At 41.5% G+C, this 21997-nt stretch overlaps 1 protein-coding gene across 1 annotated transcript in view; it reads right to left on the bottom strand.

The window, feature by feature from the left end:
- The window catches only part of fusl (fuseless), a 526426-nt gene that overhangs the window by 405173 nt on the left and 99256 nt on the right, over positions 1-21997 (bottom strand). The window lies entirely within an intron of this gene.

The raw sequence follows: 21997 nt of genomic DNA, 5'->3' as shown, positions 1-21997 counted from the left end.
GCCTCCGGAAGATAGTGGATTTGAATCCCACTGTCGGCAGATCTGAAGATAGTTTTCCGTGGTTTCCTATTTTCACACAAGGCAATTGCTGGGGCTGTACCTTAATAAAGGGCACGGACGCATTGGCGAATTACAAGTTCCTAGCTCATCTGGAAGGGTGTAAACCGAAAATTGAGTCCGATAATTTTATTGGGTGGAGGGGGGGCTAAATATCAAAAGTTTCAGCTTTCTGGATTTTTTTCCTAAGATTGCAGCCTAATAGCTATCAGATTACCGAATTTCAAGTTCCTAGCTCATCTGGAAGCTTCTAACACGAAATTTCACTGCGCTATTGTGAATGGGGGGAACGCTTTGGAATTTGTCCTGGGGTTACAGCCTAATAGCTATAATATTGCCAAATTTTAACTTCGTAGCTCATCTGGAAATCCTAAAATTTCTCCATGGCTTACACCCCAATATCTATCAGACTGCCGAATTTCAGCTTTCTAATTCATATGGAAGGGTGTAACACGAAATTTATGGCCGATATTTTGATTCGGAATTCGGGGGGGGGGGCTAAATATAAAAAAATTGAACATTTGGAATTTTTCCTTCGGTTGTAGCTCCATAGCTATCAGATTACTGAACTTCATGTTCCCAGTTCATCTGGAAGGGTCTAACACGAAATTTGAGTCCGATACTTTGATTGGGCGGAAGGGGGGCAAAAAATTAAAAAATCAACTTTTTGGAAATTTCCGTGGGTTGCAGCCTAATATCCATCAGATTGCCGAATTTCAAGTTCCTAGCTGACTTGGAAGTGGGCAAACATTAATGTCAGTCAGTGAGTCAGTCAATTAGCCTTGTGGCTTTATATAATAGAGAAAGAGATAGCATAGATCCAGGCAATGTGCAGGCTACACAGTGCAGACTTCCATTTGGAAATTCATTGCGGCCAAACGGTAAGTCGTATCGAGGTAAGGATTTCACCATCAGACGTCCCATTTTGTCGCCTACAGTACTGTCTGGGGCATTTTCTCTTATCTCGCCTCTTTATACCATAGAAAGGGGTGAACGTTTCGATCCATATCAAATTTTTTCCGCAAAGCACCAGTTGAAAAATAATTTTGCCAACATAGCAGACAGCTACAGTCTTGAAACTTTAGAGGCAGGTTGACGATGAAACGGCCTAAAATTTTGATTATTTGAGTTTTTGCCGTATCTCAGCGGACTTCACCATAGATTGCTTAAGAATCATATGTTAGGCTGAAATTCAATAGTGTTTCCACATATACCCTCCGTTCCCCCATACTTGCAAGGCAGCTAGAATAACGAAAGTCGGTCTACGTATGGCCAATGGCGTTGCCAAGGAGCGTGCTGAATTTCGTTCATCTATCTATCTTACGAGTGTGTGAATCAGTAAAATAATTTTATGGAAATTTAGCAAAAATGACCAAAACCGGGAAATTGAAGCTCAATCTAAGGTAGAAGGAATCGAGATACGACAAAAAGTCATAGGACCAAAGTTGTAGATCTCTCCGTTTATTGATAACAATTACCGTTTAGCCACAAGAGAGCTCTAAACGAAAGCTTGCACCGTCATTAAATTTGGCTTAGCATTTCGAATTGTTTAGTGGATAAAATATTAAATATTTTAACTTATTGCAATTTCTACGTCGGTTACAGGCTAGGAGCTAGAACTTTTGCCAAATTTTAATTTTGTAGGGCACTGCATCACGGTGTCCGCCATTTTGTTTGGGGGAGGGGGCTAAAGTTAAAAATTTAAAATTTTTGGAAATTTTCCGTAGGTTACACGCTAATAGCTATCAGACTGCCGAATTTCAAGTTCCTAGCTCATCTGTCTGGAAGCTTCTAACACGAAATTTCAGTGCGCCATTGTGAATGGGGGGCTAAATAAGAAAAATTTGAGCGCTTTGGAATTTGTCCTAGGGGTACAGCCTAATAGCTATAATATTGCCAAATTTTAACTTCGTAGGTCATCTGGAATGTTCTAACCCGAGCGCTGGAATGTTCTAACCCGAAATTAAAGTCCGAAATTTGATTGGATGGTGGGGGGCAAATATGAAAAATTGGACGGTTTTAGAATATTTCCATGGCTTACACCCCAATATCTATCAGACTGCCGAATTTCAACTTTCTAATTCATATGGAAAGGTGTAACAGGAAATTTGTGGCCGATATTTTGAATTGGGAGTTTGGGGGGGCCAAATATGAAAAATCTGAACATTTGGATTTTTTCCTTCAGTTGTATCTCCATAGCTATCAGATTACTGAACTTCATGTTCCCAGTTCATCTGGAGGAGTCTAACACGAAATCTGAGTCCGAAAACTTGATTGAGCAGAAGGGGGGCAAAAAGTTAAAAATTCAACTTTTTTGAATTTTTCCGTGGGTTGCAGCCTAATATCCATCAGATTGCCGAATTTCAAGTTCCTAGCTCGTCTGCAAGTGTGTAACACGAAATTTAATCACGATATTTTAATTGGGCGGAAGGGGGGCTAAATATGAAAAATTTCAACTTTTTTGAATTTTTCCGCGGGTTGCAGACTAATATCCATCAGATTGCCGAATTTCAAGTTCCTAGCTGACATGGAAGTGGGCAAACATTAATGTCAGTCAGTGAGTCAGTGAGTGAGTCAGTCAATTAGCCTTGTGGCTTTATATATATAAGACTCGCTTTCGCTCGTTGGGGGCTGCGCCCCCAAACCCCCAATTTCTCTATATTACAAGTGGTCTTATGGGAAATTACTGTGAGGAATGGGTACATCGTTACGGAAAACGGATTGTGCCACCAGACGGCCCATTTATTTGCGTATATTTTTGGTCCTCTAATATTTTCTCGTACCGTATATTCACGATTTATAGCAAAGATAGCGTTAAACGTTTGGACGTGGTGCAAATTACGTACGATTCTCACAAGATATGAAATATTTTCCTAACGTAAAGGGGAGTTATAGTCTTGAATCTTGGTAGGTTTATCGTGGTTGAAACGCTCTATATTTACGTTCTTTGATGTTCTGTCGTATCTGCATCGAGTTAGGGGAAGATTGGTGTAGAACCTTGGATTAGGAGTACAGTGTTTACGTATTACTTCCGTTTTCCATTTTTACAGGGTGCTAGAATCATGCATTTTGCTCACGTATGATCCACGAACGTTCCAACGAGCCTGCCATATTTCATGGTTCTGTCGGTCTTATAAGTGTGTAAAACAGTAACATTAATTAGGGAAAATGTAAAAAAATGGACGTCAAATCTGAAAAAGCAGCTCTATCCAAGTCATAAGGGATCAAGATACGACTAAAATTCCCGGGACCGAAGTTGTAGATCTCTTCATGATGGGATCCGAACGCCTGGTCGATTTGGCGGTAAGACTTACAGTTTAGCCACCAAAATCCTCGAAACGTTAGTTATCACCATCATGAAAACTGCTTCCAGATTTCGATAATTTCTGGAGATAAAAACGTTAAACAATGCAACTCTTTCGAATTTCTCCCTCGGTTGCAGGCCAAAGTTGTAACTGCGACAAATATTAATTTTCTTGCGCACGGCAACACATCGTCCACAATTTAGTTTAAAAGAAGGGAAATAAAACTAACAAAAATCAACATTTAGCCAGGCAATGTGCATGCTAAATAGTGCATGCTTTCATTTGGAAATTTATTGCGGGCAAACGGTGCGTCGTATCGTGGTACGGATTGCGGCGTTAGACGACCCGTTTAGTCTTCTACATTACTGTATTAGGCGCCTTCTCGTATCCCGCATATTTATACCATAGAAAGAGGTGAACGTTTCGACCCATGTCAAATTTCGTCCACTTTTCAAAAATTGAAAAATAATTTTGCCAACTTAGCAGACAGCTTCAGTCTTGAAACTTTGCAGGCAGGTTAACGATGAAAGGGCCTATATTTTGGTTATTGGAGGTTTTGCAGTATCTCAACGGGCTTCGCCATAAATTGCTTAAGAATCATAAATTAGGCTGAAATTTCAATAGTGTTTCCACATATACCCTCCGTTTTCCCATACTTTCAAGGCAGATAGAATAACGAAAGTCAGCCTACATATGACCAATGACGTTGCCAAGAAGCGTGCTGAATTTCGTTCATCTATCTATCTTATGAGTGTGTGCATCAGTGAAATCATTTATGGAAATTTAACAAAAATGATCAAAACCGGGGAAATGAAGCTCAGTCTAAGGTAGAAGGAGTCGAGATACGACAAAAAGCCATAGGACCCAAGTTGTAGATCTCTTCATTTTAGGGTACGAAACTACAGTCCGTTTATTGATAACCATTACCGTGTAGCCACAAGAGAGCTCGAAACGAAAGCCTGCACAGTCATTAAATTTGGCTTAATATTTCGAATTGTTTTGTGGATAAAATATTAAATATTTCAACTTATTGCAATGTCTACGTCGGTCACAGGCTAGGAGCTACAACTTTGCCAAATTTTAATTTTGTAGGGCACTTCATCACGGGGTCCGCCATTTTGTTTGGGGGAGAGGGGCAAAATAAAAAATGTAAACTTTTGGAATTTTTCCGTTGGTTACACGTTAATAGCTATCATGTTGAAAAATTCCAAGTTTCTAGCTCATCTGGAACGGAAGGGTCTAACCCGAAAATTGAGTCCGACGATTTGATTCGACGGGGGCTAAATATGAAAAATTTGAACTTCTGGAATTTGTCCTTGGTTTACAGCCTAATAGGTATCGGAAAGGGTGTACGAAATTTGAGTCCGATAATTTGATTGGGCGGAAGGGTGTAGCACGAAATTTGAGTCCGGTATTTTAATCCGGTGTGGGGGGCTATATATGAAAAATTTGAACTTTTTGAAATATTTCCTTGGGTTATGGAATAACAGTTATCAGATTTCCGCATTTCAAGTTCCTACCATATCTGGAAGGGTCTAACACGAAAATTCAGTCCGATATTTTGATGGGGCGGAAGGGGGGCTAAATATGAAAAATGTCAACGTTTTTAAATTTTTCCTTGGGTTACAGCCTAATAGCTATGAGGCTGCCGAATTCCAAGTTTCCAGCTCATCTGGAACGGAAGAGTCTAACCCGAAATTTGAGTCCGACATCTTGATTCGACGGGGGGCTAAATACGGAAAATAGAACTTTTTGGAATTTTGCCTTGTGTTACATCCTAATAGCTATCAGATTTCCGAATTTCAATTTCTTAGTTCATCTGGAAGGGTCTGACACGAAATTTTAATCCGGTATATTGATGGGGCGGAAGGGGGGCTAAATATGATAAATGTCAACATTTTTGAATTTTTCCTTGGGTTGCAGCCTAATAGCTATCAGACTGCCAAATTCCAAGATTTCAGCTCATCTGGAACGGAAGGGTCTAACCCGAAATTTGATTCCAATATTTTGATTCGATGGGGGGCTAAATACAAACAATTTGAACTTTTTGGAGTTTTGCTTTGGGTTACAGCCTAATAGCTATCAGATTGGCGAATTTCAAGTTCCTAGCTCATCTGGAAGGGTCTAACACGAAATTTTAGTCCGATAATTTGATTGGGCGGAAGGGGGGCTAAATATGAAAAATTTCAACTTTTTTCAATTTTTCCTTGGGTTGCAGCCAAATAGCTATCAGATTGCCGAATTTCAAGTTCCTACCTCACTTGGAAGTGGGCAAACATTAATGTCAGTCAGTGAGTCAGTGAGTGAGTCAGTCAATTAGCCTTGTGGCTTTATATATATAAGATAAGATAGAGCCGGGCAATGTGCACGCTAAATAGTGCAGACTTCCATTTGGAAATTCATTGCGTCCAAACGGTAAGTCGTATCGAGGTAAGGTTTTCACCATCGGACGTCCCATTTAGTCGCCGACAGTACTGTGTGGGGCATTCTCTCGTATCTCGCCAATTTATACCATATAAAGGGGTGAACGTTTCGATCCATATCAAATTTCGTCCGCTTAGCAACAGTTGAAAAAAATTTTGCCAACTTGGCAGACAGCTACAGTCTTGAAACTTTGCAGGCAGGTTGATGATGAAACGACCTATAATTTTGGTTATTTGAGGTTTTGCCGTATCGCAACGGGTTTTGCCATAAATTGCTTAAGAATCATAAATTAGGCCGAAATTTCAATAGTGTTTCCACATGTACCCTCCGTTTTCCCATACTTGCAAGGCAGCTAGAATAACGAAAGTCGGTCTACATATGGCCAATGACGTTGCCAAGGAGTGTCTTGAATTTCGTTCATCTATCCATCTTATGAGTGTGTGAATCAGTAAAATCATTTATGGAAATTTAACAAAAATGACCGAAACCGGGAAAATGAAGCTCAATCTAAGGTAGAAGGAGTCGAGATACGACAAAAAGTCATAGGACCAAAGTTGTAGATCTCTTCATTTTAGCGGCCGAAAGTGCAGTCCGTTTATTGATAACAATTACCGTTTAGCCACAAGAGAGCTCGAAACGAAAGCCTGCACCGTGATTTAATTTGGCTTAAAATTTCGAATTTTTTAGTGGATGAAATATTAAATATTTTAACTTTTTGCAATTTCTACGTCGGTTACAGGCTAGGAGCTAGAACTTTGCCAAATATTAATTTTGTAGGGCACTGCATCACGGTATCCGCCATTTTGTTTGGGGGGAGGGGGGCAAAAATTTAAAATTTAAAATTTTTGGAATTTTTCCGTGGGTTACACGCTAATAGCTATCACCTTGCCAAATTTCAAGTTTCTAGCGCATCTGGAACTGAAGGATCTAACCCGAATTTTTTTTATTCCGTGGGGGGCTACATACACAAAAATTTGAACTTTTTGGAATTTTTCCTTGGGTTACAGCCTAATATCTATCAGGTTGCCGAATTTCAAGTTCCTAGCTCATCTGGAAGGGTCTAACACGAAATTTCATTGATTGGGCGGAAGGGGGGCTAAATACAAAAAAATTGATCTTTTCGGAATTTTCCCTTGGGACACACCCTAATAGCTATCAGATTGTCACATTTCAAGTTCCTAGCTCATCTGGCAGGGCCTAACACGAAATTTCAGCCCGATACTTTGATTGGGCGGAAGGGGGGCTAAAAGTGAAAAATTTCAACTTTTTTGAATTTTTCCTTGGGTTGCAGCCTAAAAGCTATCAGACTGCCGAATTTCAAGTTCCTAGCTCACTTGGAAGTGGGCAAACATTAATGTCAGTGAGTGAGTGAGTGAGTGAGTGAGTGAGTGAGTGAGTCAGTTAGCCTTCTAGCTTTATATATATATGATAAGATAGAGCCGGGCAATGTGCACGCTAAATAGTGCAGACTTCCATTTGGAAATTCATTGCGTCCAAACGGTAAGTCGTATCGAGGTAAGGATTTCACCATCGGCCGTCCCAGTTAGTCGCCTACAGTACTGTGTGGGGCATTCTCTCGTATCTCGCCTATTTATACCATATAAAGGGGTGAACGTTTCGATCCATATCAAATTTCGTCCGCTTAGTAACAGTTGAAAAATAATTTTGCCAACATAGCAGACAGCTACAGTCTTGAAACTTTGCAGGCAGGTTGACGATGAAACGACCTATAATTTTGGTTATTTGAGGTTTTGCCGTATCTCAACGGGTTTCGCCATAAATTGCTTAAGAATCATAAATTAGGCCGAAATTTCAATAGTGTTTCCACATGTACCCCCCGTTTTCCCATACTTGCAAGGCAGCTAGAAAAACGAAAGTCGGTCTACATATGGCCAATGACGTTGCCAAGGAGCGTCCTGAATTTCGTTCATCTATCCGTCTTATGAGTGTGTGAATCAGTAAAATCATTTATGGAAATTTAACAAAAATGACCGATACCGGGAAAATGAAGCTCAATCTAAGGTAGAAGGAGTCGAGATACGACAAAAAGTCATAGGACCAAAGTTGTAGATCTCTTCACTTCAGGGTACGAAAGTGCAGTCCGTTTATTGATAACAATTACCGTTTAGTCGCAAGAGAGCCCGAAACGAAAGCCTGTACCGTCATTTAATTTGGCTTAATATTTGGAACTTTTTAGTGGATAAATATTAAATATTTCAACTTTTTGCAATTTCTACGTCGGTTACAGGCTAGGAGCTAGAACTTTGTCAAATATCAATTTTGTACGGCACTGCATCACGGTGTCCGCAATCTTGTTTGGGGAGAGAGTGCAAAAATGAAAAAATTAAACTTTTTGGAATTTTCCCGTAGGTTACACGCTAATAACTATAACATTGCGAAATTGAAAGTTGCTAGCTTACCTGAAACGGAAGGGTCTAACACGAAATTTGAGTACGATATTTTGATTCGATTGAGGGGGCTCAATATAAAATTTTGAACATCTTGGAATTTTGCCTTGGGTTACAGTCTAACAGCTATGAGATTTCCGAATTACAAGTTCCTAGCTCATCTGGAAGGGTCTAACACGAAATTTTACTAAGATATATTGATGGGGCGGTAGGGGAGCTTAATATGAAAAATATCAACGTTTCTGAATTTTTCCTTGGGTTGCAGCCTAATAGCTATCAGATTGCCGAATTCCAAGTTTACAGCTCATCTGGAACGGAAGGGTCTAACCCGAAATTTGAGTCCGATATTTTGATTCGATGGGAGCTAAATACGAAATATTTAAAGTTTTTGGAATTTTGCGTTGGGTTACAGCCTAATAGCTATCAGATTGCGAATTTTAAGGTCCTAGCTCATATGGAAGAGTCTAACACGAAATTTTAGTCCGATATTTTGATGGGGCGAAAGGGGGGCTAAATGAGAAAAATTTTAACTTTTTGGAATTCTTCCGTGGGTTGCAGCCTAATATCCATCAGATTGCCGAATTTCAAGTTCCTAGCTCATCTGGAATTGTCTAACCTGAAATTTGAGTGATTCGTTTTGGGGGGGGCTAAATATGAAAAATGTGAACTTTTTGGAATTTCCCCTCAGGTTGCAGCCTAATAGCTATCAGATTGCCGAATTTCAAGTTCCTAGCTCATCTGGAAAGGTCTATAACGAAATTTAAGTGTTTCGTGGAGGGCTAAATATGAAAAATTTGAACTTTTTGGAATTCCTCCTTGGGTTGCAGCCTAATAGCTATCCGATTGCCGAATTTCAAGTTCCTAGTTCATCTGGAAGAGTCTAACCTGAAATTTGAGTGATTCGTTTGAGGGGGGGGGGTAAATATGAAAAATTTGAACTTTTTAGAATTTTTCCTTGGGTTGCAGCCTAATAGCTATCACATTGCCGAATCTCAAGTTCCTAGATCATCTGGAAGGGTCTAAAAGGAAATGTAAGTGTGGCGGGGGGGCTAAATATGAAAAATTTGAACATTTTGGAATTTCTCCTTGGGTTGCAGCCTAATGGCTATCTGATTGACGAATTTCAAGTTCCTAGCTCATCTGGTAGGGTCCAACCCGAAATTTGAGTGATTCGTTGGGGGGCTAAATATGAAAAATGTGAACTTTTTGAAATCCTTCCTTGGCTTGCAGCCTAATATCTATCCGACTGCCGATTTTCAAGTTCCTAGCTCATCTGGAAGGGTCTAAACTGAAATTTGAGTGATTCGTTGGGGGGGGGGCTAAATATGAAAAATTTGAACTTTTTGGAATTTTTCCTTGGGTTGCAGCCTAATAGCTATCACATTGCCGAATCTCAAGTTCCTAGATCATCTGGAAGGGTCTAAAAGGAAATATAAGTGTGGCGGGGGGGCTAAATATGAAAAATTTGAACATTTTGGAATTTCTCCTTGGGTTGCAGCCTAATAGCTATCACATTGCCGATTCTCAAGTTCCTAGATCACTTGGAAGGTTCTAAAGTAAAATTTGAGCCGGATATATTGATTGGGACGGGGGGGCCTAAATATGAAAAATGTAAACTTTTTGGAAATTCTCCTTCGGTTGCAGCGTAATAGCTATCAGATTGCCGAATTTCAAGTTCCTAGCTCATCTGGAAGGGTCTAAAACGAAATTTAAGTTTTTCTTGGGGGGGGCTAAATATGAAAAATTTAACTTTTTGAAATCCTTCCTTGGCTTGCAGCCTAATAGATATCCGACTGCCGATTTTCAAGTTCCTAGCTCATCTGGAAGGGTCTAAACTGAAATTTGAGTGATTCGTAGGGGGGGGGGCTAAATATGAAAAATTTGAACTTTTTGGAATTTTTCCTTGGGTTGCAGCCTAATAGCTATCACATTGCCGATTCTCAAGTTCCTAGATCACTTGGAAGGTTCTAAAGTAAAATTTGAGCCGGATATATTGATTGGGACGGGGGGGGGCTAAATATGAAAAATGTGAACTTTTTGGAAATTCTCCTTCGGTTGCAGCGTAATAGCTATCAGATTGCCGAATTTCAAGTTCCTACCTCATCTGGAAGGGTCTAAAACGAAATTTAAGTTTTTCTTGGGGGGGGGGGCTAAATATGAAAAATTAAAAATTTTTGGAATTTTTCCTTGGGATGCAGCCTAAAAGCTATCAGATTGCCGAATTTCAAGTTCCTAGCTCATCTGGAAGGGTCTAACAGTAAATTTTAGTCCGATAATGTGATTGTTCGGAAGGGGGGCTAAATATGAAAAATTTCAACTTTTTTGAATTTTTCATTGGGTTGCAGCCTAATAGCTATCAGACTGCCAAATTTCAAGTTCCTAGCTCACTTCGAAGTGGGCAAACATTAATGTCAGTCAGTCAGTCAGTCAGTCAGTCAGTCAGTGAGTCAGCCTTGTGGCTTTATATATATAAGATAGCATAGATCCAGGCAATGTGCAGGCTACACAGTGCAGACTTCCATTTGAAAATTTATTGCGGGCAAACGATAAGTCGCATCGAGATACGGATTGCGCCATCAGACGTGTCTTTTAGTCACCTACAGTACTGTCTGAGGCATTTTCTCGTATCTCGAATATGTATGCCACTGAAAGGGGTGAACGTTTCGATCCATATCAAATTTCGTCCGCTTAACACCAGCTGAAAAATAATTTCGCCAACTTAGCAGACAGCTAGAGTCTTGAAACTTGCCACACAGATCGACGATGAAACGACCTATAGTTTTGGTTATTTGAGGTTTTGCCGTATCTCAAATGGCTTCACCATAAATTGGTTAAGTATCATAAATTAGGCTGAATTTTCAATAGTGTTTCCGCATATACCCTCCTTTTTCCCATACTTGCATGGAAGCTAGAATAACGAAAGTCGGTCTACATATGGCCAATGCCGTTGCCAAAGAGCGTGTTGAATTTCGTTCATCTATCTATCATATGAGTGTGTGAATCAGTAAAACAATTTATGGAAATTTAACAAAATTTTGCGAAACCGGGAAAATGAAGCTCAATCTAAGGTAGAAGGGGTCGAGATACGACAAAAAGTCATAGGACCAAAGTTGTAGATCTCTTAATTTTAGGAGTCGAAAGTGCAATCCGTTCATTGATAGCAATTACCGTTCGGCCACAAGAGAGCTCGAAACGAAAGCCTGCACCGTCCTATATATTGATTCGGTGGGAGGGGGTTAATTATTAAAAATTTTAGCTTTTCGGATTTTTTCCAGGGGTTACAGCCTAATAACTATCAGAATGCTGAATTTCAAGTTCCTAGCTCATCTGGAAGGATCTACCCCGAAATTTTAGTCCGAAATTTTGATTGGGTGGAGGGGGGCTAAATAAGAAATGATTCAGCTTTTTGCATTTTTTTTCCTGGTGTTACAGCCGAATAGCTATCAGATTACCGAATTTCAAGTTCCTAGCTCATCTGGAACTGAAGGGTCTGACCCGAAATTTGAGTCCGATATTTTGATTCCGTGGGGGGCTAAATACAAAAAAAATTAACTTTTTGGAATTTTTCCTTGGGTTACAGCCTCATATATATCAGGTTGCCGAATTTCAAGTTCCTAGCTCATCTGGAAGGGTCTAACACGAAATTTCTTTGATTGGGCGGAAGGGGGGCTAAATATGAAAAATTTCAACTTTTTGGAATTTTTCCTTGTGTTGCAGCCTAAAAGCTATCAGACTGCCGAATTTCAAGTTCATGGCTTACTTGGAAGTGGGCAAACATTAATGTCAGTGAGTGAGTGAGTCAGTTAGCCTTGTGGCTTTATATATATAAGATTTGGAGTTTTGCTTTGGGTTACAGCCTAATAGCTATCAGATTGGCGAATTTCAAGTTCCTAGCTCATCTGGAAGGGTCTAACACGAAATTTCTTTGATTGGGCGGAAGGGGGGCTAAATATGAAAAATTTCAACTTTTTTCAATTTTTCCTTGGGTTGCAGCCAAATAGCTATCAGATTGCCGAATTTCAAGTTCCTACCTCACTTGGAAGTGGGCAAACATTAATGTCAGTCAGTGAGTCAGTCAGTGAGTCAGTCAATTAGCCTTGTGGCTTTATATATATAAGATAAGATAGAGCCAGGCAATGTGCACGCTAAATAGTGCAGGCTTTCGTTTGGAAATTTATTGCGAGCAAACGGTGCGTCGTATCGAGGTACGGATTGCGGCGTTAGGCGACCCTTTTAGTGGTCTACATTACTGTCTTAGGTGCTTTCTCCTATCCCGCATATTTATGCCATAGAAAGAGGTGAACGTTTCGATCCATGTCAAATTTCGCCCACTTGTCACAAATTGAAAAACAAATTTGCCAACTTGGCAGACAGCTACAGTCTTGAAACTTTGCAGGCAGATTGACGATGAAACGACCTATAATTTTGCTTATTTGAGGTTTTGCCGTATCTCAACGGGTTTCGCCATAAATTGCTTAAGAAACATAAATTAGGCCGAAATATCAGTAGTGTTTCCACATGTACCCTCCGTTTTCCCATACTTGCAAGGCAGCTAGAATGACGAAAGTCTGTCTACATATGGCCAATGACGTTGCCAAGGAGCGTCCTGAATTTCGTTCATCTATCCATCTTATGAGTGTGTGAATCAGTAAAATCATTTATGGAAATTTAACAAAAATGACCAAAACCGGCGAAATGAAGCTCAATCTAAGGTAGAAGGGGTCGAGATACGACAAAGGTCATAGGACCAAAGTTGTAGATCTCTTCATTTTAGCGGACGAAAGTGCAGTCCGTTTATTGATAACAATTACCGTTTAGCCACAAGAGAGCTCGAAACGAAAGCCTGCACCGTCATTTAATTTGGCTTAATATTTCGAATTTTTTAGTGGATGAAATGTTAAATATTTTAACTTTTTGCAATTTCTACGTCGGTTACAGGCTAGGAGCTAGAACTTTGCCAAATATTAATTTTCTAGGGCACTGCATCACGGTATCCGCCATTTTGTTTGGGGGGAGGGGGGCAAAAATTTAAAATTTAAAATTTTTGGAATTATTCCGTAGGTTACACGCTAATAGCTATCACCTTGCCAAATTTCTAGTTTCTAGCTCAAGTCGAAGTGGGTAAACATTTATGTCAGTGAGTGAGCCTTGCGGCTCGTTGGGGGCTCCGCCCCCAAACCCCCGTATACTCTGCATTACAAACAGACATTTCGAAGTAGACTGTGGTCTAACGATTTATCGCATCGACGAGTGGACTGTGCCACTGGACGGTCCATTTACTGGGCTGAATGTTTGGTGCTAATTTATTTTCTACTATATTGGCAATTTGTTGTATGAATAGGAGTAAACGTTCCGATGTGGGGCAAATTTCACAAGTTCAAAAATTATTTTAATGGCTTAATAGTCAGCTACAGTTTTTAAACTTTGGTAGGAACAAATCTATAGCTCTTTATTCCAGAAACAGGAAGTGCTATCCAGTTTTGATTGGAATTACCGTTTAGGCAGAAAGTACTTCGAAAGGAAAGTCTGCAGTTGTATGAAATTTGCCTGAATATTTCGATGTTTTTCGGTAGTAAAAGGTTAAAAGTTACAGGGTAACAACTATAATTTCGCAATATTTCACTTTTTTGGTGCACCCAATAGTTGCGCCGCCATTTTGTTTGGCGGGGAGGGTAAATATTAAGAAAATCAAGCTTATTGGAGATTTCCCATGGGTCACAGCCTAATAGATAGTCTATCAGATTACTGAATTTCAAGTTTCTAGCTGATCTGGAAGTGGGTAGCCTAAACATTAAAGTCAGCAACTCAGCCAGTCTGAGAGCCTTCTGGCTTTATGGAATAGGGATAGGGCCAAGGAATGTGCACGCTAAAGAGTGCAGACTTGTATTTGGAAATTTATTGCTGCCAAACGGTACGTCGTATCTAGAAACGGATTGCGGCATCAGAGGACCCTTTTAGTTACCTACATTATTGTCTTATAATTGTTGTCGTATATCGGTTATTTATACGATAAGAAGAGGTGAAAATTTGCTGCTGTATGAGACCCGACGGGGAGTTTTGTTGAGCAGATCCCCTGGCCTACTGCTGTGTGAATCACCACGGGAAGTTTTGTTGAGCAGATCCCCGCAGCTACGGCTGTATGAGTCACAACTGGGAGTTTTTTTGAGCAGAACCCCTGGCCTACTGCTATATGATTCACTGTGGGGAGTTTTACTCAGGAGATCCCGTCGCGTACTGCTGTATGAGACACGACGTGAAGTTTTGTTGAGAAGAACCCCTGGCCTACTGCTCTGTGAATCACCACGGGGAGTTTGTTTAGCAGATTCCCTGGCCTTCTGCTGTGTGAATCACCACAGCGAGTTTTGGTTAGCAGATCCCCTGGCCTTCTGCAGTATGAGTCACAACGGGGAGTGTTGTTGATAGAACCCCTGGGCTACTGTTGTATGAGTCACAACGGGAAGTTTTGGTGAGCAGATCCCCTGGCCTACTGCTGTATGAGTCACAACGGGGACTTTTGTTCAGCAGATGGTGGTGGTGATTATTGTTTTAAGAGGAAGTACAACGAGGCAACCATCCTCTACATAACACTAATCAGAAGGAAATATGGAAGGGATCCGACACTTCGAAAAATGAAGATATCGGCCAAAGAAAGACAAGGGGCACGAAGGGCGTGAAAATGAAAGACTCCCTAGCCCTCGCAAACCTAATAGCGTCGAGGTCGGAAAAGAACAAGAGTTGACCAAGAGAGGTCGGATAGGATAGATGAAAGTGAGGAGCCTGGCACAAGTAAGTGGAAGCAATGCCAGGACTCAGCTGAGGGCCCCGTGGTCGCCAACCGACGCTCCATACTTAAGAGCCCTAGGGCCCCTTTTAGTCGCCTCTTACGACAGGCAGGGGATACCGCGGGTGTTATTCTACCGCCCCCACCCACAGGGGGATTTTGTTCAGCAGATCTCATGGCCTACTGCTGTATGAGTGACAACGGGGACTTTTGTTCAGCAGATCTCCTGGCCTACTGCTGTGTGAATAACTACCGCAGTTTAGTTTAGCAGATAACCTGGCCTAGTGCTGTATGAGTCACAACGGGGAGTTTTGTTGAGCAGATCCCCTTGCGTACTGCTATTTGAATCACCACGGAGAGTTTTGTTGAGCAGATCCCCTTGCCTACTGCTATTTGAATCACCACGGGGAGTTTTGTTTAGCAGATCCCCTAGCCTACTGCTGTATGAGACGCAACGGGGAGTTTTGTTTAGCAGATCCCCTGGCCTACTGCTCTATGAGTCACAACGGGGAGTTTTGTTTAGCAGATCCCCTGGCCTACTGCTCTATGAGTCACAACGGGGAGTTTTGTTTAGCAGATCCCCTGGCCTACTGCTCTATGAGTCACAACGGGGAGTTTTGTTTAGCAGATCCCCTGGCCTACTGCTCTGTGAGTCACAACGGGGAGTTTTGTTTAGCAGATCCCCTGGCCTACTGCTCTATGAGTCACAACGGGGAGTTTTGTTTTGCAGATCCCCTGGCCTACTGCTGTATGAGTCACAACGGGGAGTTTTGTTTAGCAGATCCCCTGGCCTACTGCTCTATGAGTCACAACGGGGAGTTTTGTTTAGCAGATCCCCTGGCCTACTGCTCTATGAGTCACAACGGGGAGTTTTGTTTAGCAGATCCCCTGGCCTACTGCTCTATGAGTCACAACGGGGAGTTTTGTTTAGCAGATCCCCTGGCCTACTGCTCTATGAGTCACAACGGGGAGTTTTGTTTAGCAGATCCCCTGGCCTACTGCTCTGTGAGTCACAACGGGGAGTTTTGTTTAGCAGATCCCCTGGCCTACTGCTCTATGAGTCACAACGGGGAGTTTTGTTTTGCAGATCCCCTGGCCTACTGCTGTATGAGTCACAACGGGGAGTTTTGTTTAGCAGATCCCCTGGCCTACTGCTCTATGAGTCACAACGGGGAGTTTTGTTTAGCAGATCCCCTGGCCTACTGCTCTATGAGTCACAACGGGGAGTTTTGTTTAGCAGATCCCCTGGCCTACTGCTCAATGAGTCAGAACGGGGAGTTTTGTTTAGCAGATCCCCTGGCCTACTGCTCTATGAGTCACAACGGGGAGTTTTGTTTAGCAGAGCCCCTGGCCTACTGCTGTATGAGTCACTACGGGGAGGTTTGTCCAGGATATCCGTTGGCCTGCCGCTGTATCAAATACGATGGGGAATTTAGTTGAGCGTATTCCCTAGCCTGCTGCTGTATCAATCAGGACAGAACGTATTGTTTAGCGGATACTCAAATCGAAGTGATTTCTCAAGTATGTGTGTGATGTTTGCTTACACTGACGCTAAACATTTACTTTTGCGACAGACTATGGTTGATATGTGGCCAGGAGTACAACTGACTGCATACACTATCAAAATTTTCAATGGTGCATTGGCTGCTACTCTGAATTCCGTCCCCATATCTTATTTTATTTAGATGCTATTGTCTTTTCGTCACGTCTTCCTCTTGAGCTGTAACATATTCAAATAAACGGTGCCGCTATTTCTAGCGATATTCCTGACATTGTTTCACACTGCATTTGTGTGTAGTACTGCCGTGATATCATGCGCTTCTACCACATTGTGAATACAGGGACTTCATCTCCAGTACAAGCAGAGTACATAAGATACGTTTTCGCGAGTATAGAAGTTGTATTTGAAGATGTACAGCAACAGCACAATAATACCGATTGTGGATTCTTTGCAATAGCTTTCGCTGTATCACTTGCTCATGACAGGAATCCGTGTGATGAACGATACAATTGTTTAAAGTTCGCTGACGATCTCGGGCACATATTGAACACTCAGAACAAATCCCGCTTCCCTGTGCTTTCAGAGAATGTTGCTCCTGCCCGTCAATGTTTAAAGAAGGCGATCCATACAACCAATAACGATGAGAACCATTTGTATAAAAAGGCAGTGTAGCTGCCCAAAATCCAGAAAAAGAGGTCGACCAAAGGTGTTACTCTCAACTTCTCAAGAAGAGCATGGAGAAGCCGTCAGGCGTTATAGTCGGAGAAACCCTGAAGTTCATAGGGAGGCTGTCCGCCTATATTCCCAAGCGCATCCTGAACTCCATAGAGATGCAGACAGACGTTTGAACAAAGTCATCCTGAGCAGAAGCATTCCCGTCATCTTCCTGCTAATTTAAGAAAACATGGTTTGATCGCCGTCTACAGTGGTGAACAGTTAAATTCAATTTCACCTTACCGTCTGAAAACAAGTTCAATTTACGGCCTGATTGTTTCAAATGCTCAAGTTGCCAGGCTCCACTCTTTGAAGGAGAGAGAGGCAGGAAGAAGTGGTGTTGTGGACAAGGTGCCTGTAATATTTTAGACATTCCTCCTATCGATCTCGAAATATACTAACACCAGGATTTCAGACCTCGACCACGTATGTATAACGGAGCATTTGCCTTCAGTGCTCTCGTTATTCCAGGTGGATGTCAACACCCTTAACATGGAATAAGTTTTATAAAAATATTAGGCAAGCTATACAATTGTGTGTACGACTTTTCATATAGTGACCCTTACAATAATCCGTCCTGCTTTTACATTGACGACGGAGAAGCTAGAAATAACTGGGCTGAACAACAAAACCTTAACCCTGTAGTAGTGAACATATTCTTAGATTTCTTGCGCACGAACAATCCTTACATTCGTCTCTTCAAACAGCTCCATGACGAACCATCCGAAAACGCTCATTTAGTATTTGAAAATACTACAAGGTGCATCCACGGACCAAATCTTGGAGATTGTCCATTGGGATATGAGGTTGCCGCTGTTCTAAGCACTGACAAGGAGAGCTATTACCCTAGGAAAATTGCTATTTGGAAGGTCGGTGACGGAAAGCCTCACACAGTAGATATTTTCCATCCTCTGTAGGAGCCTTTTCTATATCCGCTGCTCTATCCACATGGTACGCCCGGCTGGCACATTGGACGGCTTGACAATAAGGGCAAAAAACTTTCCCAACTGAATTACGTAAGATGTTTACTTTTATCTGAATCACGGTTTCGTCAATTTGACAGACTTTCCGAGACGTGGTTAACTGATATGTATGCACGCATTGAAGAGGAACGATTGCGTTACTTAAATTTTTCACAAATTAAAGGTAGTAACAACTCCTTAAGAACAGGTTTCTTTGACGAAGTGCAGTCCGTTGTTTCTGATGTTAGGGGTATTAACACAGTTACCCATACGGAGCGTGCTCAGACTGAACGATCAGTCCCTACACATGAGCAACGCCAGGTCACCAACGATATCCGCAATGATGAGACTGTTCAAGGCGAGGAAGGCGTTGTTCCTGGAAGGGTATATTTGCCAAGTACCTTCACTGGAGGAGAAAGGTACATGAAAGTTAAATACCTCAACGCAATGGCCTTGGTGAACCGACTGGGCGTTCCGAATTATTTTTTAACCATAACAAACAACGCACATTGGACTGAAATATCGTTGTCCAAGAGAGCTGGATCCAAAAATCAACCTGATGTGTGCGCTAGGGTGTTCCATTGTAAACTATTGGAACTTCTTCGTGATCTTCGTTCAGGCGTTTGTTTGGTGAACCGGTATACATAATTTATACCATTGAATTTCAAAAGCGAGGTCTGTGTCATGCACTCATTTGTTTTCGTATGGAAGAACAAAAAATCATGCCAGTTCAAGCTGCTGACATCGACAAGTTCATTAGAGCAGATATTCCAGATATAGAGAAAGCTGAAGGTAAACTTCGGGAACTGGTCATCGTTAACATAATCCACGGCCCATGTGGCCCCCATCATTGTACTAATCTTCCCTGTTGGGACGGAACTCTTCATAAGTGCACAAAGTTCTTCCCCAAACCTTCATCAGAGACCACATACATTGACAGCAATGGATTTGTTAACTACAAACGCAATGCTGGCAATAAGGCACAAATTACATATCGCGGAAGTCTTGTTGACATTGACGATACCTTGGTTGTCCCTTATAACGCAGCATTATTGCTGAAATACGAATGACACATTAATTTGGAGCTGGCTTCTCAAACAAGAGTAGTAAAATACCTTTTTTAATATATCACCCATGGTAGTCCTTTAGGTAATGTCGCCGTTGTCAGTGATTCAGATTCCGTTAATGAAGTGGAAGAGTACGTAACCAAACGGTACATTGGTTCCAGCGATACAGTATGGCGTATTCTTGAGTTTAATCTCACGGAGAGTGAACCTTCAGTTACATGTCTTCCTGTACACTTAGAGGGAAAACACTCAGTTTGCTTCCGACCTTGGGAAGAAGAGCAAGCATTACGTAACAGCTCATCTCTTTGATTATTTACTTTACCAGACCTCAGCTTCCCGAACTTGAAATGCTGACATACACCCAATTCTATGAAATTTATATTCTTTACTCATGACGCCCCACCTGATTGAACGTTCCTGTACTTGAACATCCTGATGGCCGACATTTCATTACAAAGCGGCAGAGAGGTAAATGTGTAGCTCGAATGTTCTGGGTGGCTCCTCAGCGAGGAGATCAATTTTACCTTCCAAAGCTCTTGAATGATTTCCCCTGTCGTGGCTATCAAGATTTGATATCACGGGGTGGTAATCACTGCACTTCTCTTCAGCAAGCTGCTCGTAACCTCGGCCTTGTCAACGATGAACAGGAGTACAGACTTACGCTTGAAGAGGCATCGCAATTCATGCTTGGTAAAGCTCTACGATCATTTTTAATTCTATGTAATATTGGGGCACCGGCAGTCTTGTTGTGGGAAGACTTTAAGAATAAGCTCGCAGAAGACTTCCTTCATGTTACACCTGGTGACCCAGAGAAGGCTTTCAGATTAACACTTCTTGAAATCGATCGTTTCCTTCGACGTCACGGTTCAAATCTCTATGAACAAGGACTGACAGTTGTTGAAGACAGAACTACTGAGCTTGGCAGGGAAAGGTTTCAATACAGTGCAGGCTTATTCCAACGGATTTTGGACGAATGGCTACGAACGCTTTCAGATAAAGAATCATACCTTCGTGGTTATATCGAAAACCTTTCAATATCTACCAATTTTACTGGCTCAAAATTGCTGTGTCCCGATGGTCCTGGTGGTTACGGGAAAACATTGATTTGGAAAGTAGCCATAGCACTTTTCCGCTCGCAAGCGAAACCGTTTTCTATGTAGCAAGTTCTGTAATAGCTGCCGTCAATTTTGACGGTAGAACTACTGCACATAGCATGTTTCGTTTCTCCCTTGATGTGGGTGATGGTTCCGGATATTGGTATGTCACTAATGGATCCCAAAGTGCTGACCTTATTCGATAGGCAGGTTTAATCATTTTTCACGAAGTGTGTTTTCAAAAGGATTCGTCTTGGAATACTGGACAGATCTCTCAGAGACCTAATGGGAGACGACAGTGCTTTTTAGTAAAAGGTCATAATATTTTGTATAGATTTTCGACAATGTGTTCCTGTTTTAACAGAAGCGAAATCATATCCTGGTGTAGCAAACGGCTCACCCAAATCCTCTAGACTCTGTGGAGAAATGAAAAAAATCCAAGTAACTAATCAAAGAATTCAAGGGGAAGAATGTTACTCATAATTGATTCTTACAGTTGGGAACAACGAAGTAGTGCATGTCACCTTTAGTAAGGGAAGACAACAACAAACGTTAATACCTTTACATGGAGTTCCGTTCACTAATTATTTGAAAGAACTGTTAGACAAAATATACACACAAGGCATCTTTTCCAATCCAGACAATGTTTCAAAACGTGCCGTTCTATGTACAATCAATGCCAAAGTATATGAGAAAAACTCTTCCCTTCTTCAATCTTTGGAAGGTGATTTTTCCATTTGTACAGCATCGATTGGGTAGAAGATCAAGTTACAGATTGTGCATATAACCATGTAGATCAAGATTTGCTCGATACATCTCAGTGCAAGAAGTACGTCATCACGATTTGGCTCTAGAAGTAGGTGTAGTTTGTATAAGGCCTATAGAAAGGAATTTAATTTTTTCTGATCTCCTTGTGAATGGTATAAAAGGTATTGTTTTATCAATCCCACCGAGACTCACAGTGGTTCGTAGACGAGGGTTAGATGAACGTCTTGGTATACCAAGCATGTTATCAAGTTCTCCTTACATCGCACCATTCATACGTGCAGGAGACAATTTCCCCTTCAAGTCTCTTATTCCATGTCTATCCATAAAAGCCAGGGACAAATTATTGAGTTTGCTGGAGTGGATCTAAGCATTGATTTCTTTAGCAATGGCCAAGTGTATGTGGTTTTGATCGGGGTTCGATCTGTGGCTCGCATGAGAGTTCTTGTTCCTTCTGAATGTGTTTTGGATGATGTTGGCCACGTGAAGAACGTGGTCTGCAAACATTTGTTTTATTGGTGGTGGTGGTGATTATTGTTTTAAGAGGAAGTATAACTGGGCAACCATCCTCTTTATATGACTGATCAGAGAGAAAACAGGAAGGGATCCGACACTTCGAAAAATGAAGGTATCGGCCAAAGGAATACAAGGGCCACGAAGGGCATGAAAATGAAAGACTCCCTAGGCCTCCATACGTAATACCGTCGGGGTCTGAAAAGAACAAGAGTTGACCAAGAGAGGTCGGATAGGATAGATGAAAGTGAGGAGCCTGGCACAAGTGGAACCAATGCCAGGACTCAGCTGAGAGCCCCGTGGTCGCCAACCCACGCTCCAAAGTTCAGAGCCCCTGGGGCAACATTTGTTTTAGTATGCATAACGAAAGCTTTGAGATTTTAGTTTTTGGCTGATTCTCTGGCTT

The sequence above is a fragment of the Anabrus simplex genome, chromosome 9 (genome assembly GCF_040414725.1).
Source record: "Anabrus simplex isolate iqAnaSimp1 chromosome 9, ASM4041472v1, whole genome shotgun sequence".
Lineage (NCBI taxonomy): Eukaryota > Metazoa > Arthropoda > Insecta > Orthoptera > Tettigoniidae > Anabrus > Anabrus simplex.
Note: the sequence above shows the minus strand (reverse complement) of the source record. Positions and strands in the feature narration are given on the sequence as shown.